Source organism: Hevea brasiliensis, chromosome 15 (assembly GCF_030052815.1).
Source record: "Hevea brasiliensis isolate MT/VB/25A 57/8 chromosome 15, ASM3005281v1, whole genome shotgun sequence".
In the NCBI taxonomy this organism is placed as follows: domain Eukaryota; kingdom Viridiplantae; phylum Streptophyta; class Magnoliopsida; order Malpighiales; family Euphorbiaceae; genus Hevea; species Hevea brasiliensis.
Genome location: NC_079507.1, coordinates 15,169,989 through 15,171,735, shown reverse-complemented (window position 1 = coordinate 15,171,735; position 1,747 = coordinate 15,169,989).

Genomic DNA, 1,747 nt, shown 5'->3' with positions numbered 1-1,747 from the left:
TTACTGACGGTCTTGAATCCTCTTGTCGGAACGATCCGAGGGCCGAGAGTGAAAACGCTGGTATTGTCATCTTCTCTTTTGATCCAAGGGTTCGGATTCATCCTTACAAGTGAGATCAACGGTGGAGATTGGGATGTCAGGATTTGTCATGACATACCACGGCACTGTCGATTGCGGCGATTCTTAGGCGTGCGGTGGAGATCTCGTCGCAACGCTTTAACTACCTCGGCTCCGATTCGACGGCGGTTATTGGGATTTGTCTTATTCTTTTTGTCATCCGATCCTCCCTAGCTCCTATTCCGATCTCTCATGCGATCTCCTATCTCCGATCTCTTTTATCCCTTGATCGATGCGGATTCGGTCCAAGCATTAATTACATCTCGATTTTGAAGCGTCCGCCGTTTTCCTTCGACATTAAATGCCCATTTTCCCTATATATACCCTGTTGATAGTGGCATTTCCTTCATTCGATTTTTCTCTCTTTCTCCTTGTTTCTTGGTTCTAGCTATTCCGGGAAAGTTCCGCTACAAGCGTGGTTTTGATCCTCTTAGATGGAATTCCCTTTTCCTCTTTGAAAATTTACGATCCGGTGATTGGATGGTCCTAATTGACAATGGTGAGAGAAGCTGGATTTGACCGATCCGTATTGCGGGCTTGGTTGTACCGATCTCGAGTTGCTCAACCGAGTTCATTCGGCTTCTCATCACATTGAGTGTTCCGACTGATTCGATCCACATTGGGTGTTCCGACGGATGAAGCATCCGGTCGGCAATATCCTTGGGATCGATTATAAACCGATCCTTGGAACACTGGGAGTATCCTTGAATTAGTTATAAAGCGATCCATGGATCTCCGGGAGTATCCTTGGGATAAGTTATAAACCGATCCTTAGATCGACCTCTTGAGATAGGATTTTTCACGGTCTCTAGAGATCACGAAATGATGTGATCCAATGTTAGTGTAATCCGATCTCTAGAGATCGCCCAAATGATGTAGTCTGTCAATGTAATCGATCTCTAGAGATCACCCAAATGATGTAGTCTGTCCTTTATTGTAATCCGATCCCTCGAGATCGCCCAAATGATGTAATCCGATCTTTTTGCAAATAAAGACTTTATTTTGCAGTTATCATCTTATTATTTTTGCATTGATTATTTTCCGATCTCTAATGTGATTATCCGATCTGGTTCTTTACTTGAATGACACTTGACTGATCCTTTATTCAAAATATTTAACTTATTATGCCGATCTCCAATTAACCGATCTCTGAACATTCGGATATTTGAGAGAAGTGTCAGAACAGCTGTCGAGTCTCACCAATCGATGCGCCGCCTAGAACCTCGCGAGCATTAAATGCTCGGACTAGTATAAATAGGGGAGGGTTAGCCAGTTGTTCTCTCATTTCATTTTCAGTCTCCTGCTCATAGCTTCGAAGTTCTCTCATTTTCTCCAGTTTCTCCGACGCCGATTAGACTCTGGTAAGGACTTTGATCTTCTTTTTTGTTTAAGTTCTTTGTTTCTTTTGAAAATGAGCGGTGCCGAAGGTCAGAGAGCGGCGAGCCCTCCTTCCATTGAGTTCTCTTGGTCATCGTCTGATGAAGAAGAGGCAGTCGGGCCAAGCGCGCAACCTGGACCCCTTAGGGTCTCTGCTCCAGGTCGGGGTCGGGTCGTACCATTAAGGCGTACGCGCCCTTCTTCAAGGAGAGAGACCCTTCCTATAGACGAGCTTCCATCGGTTCTTCGAATC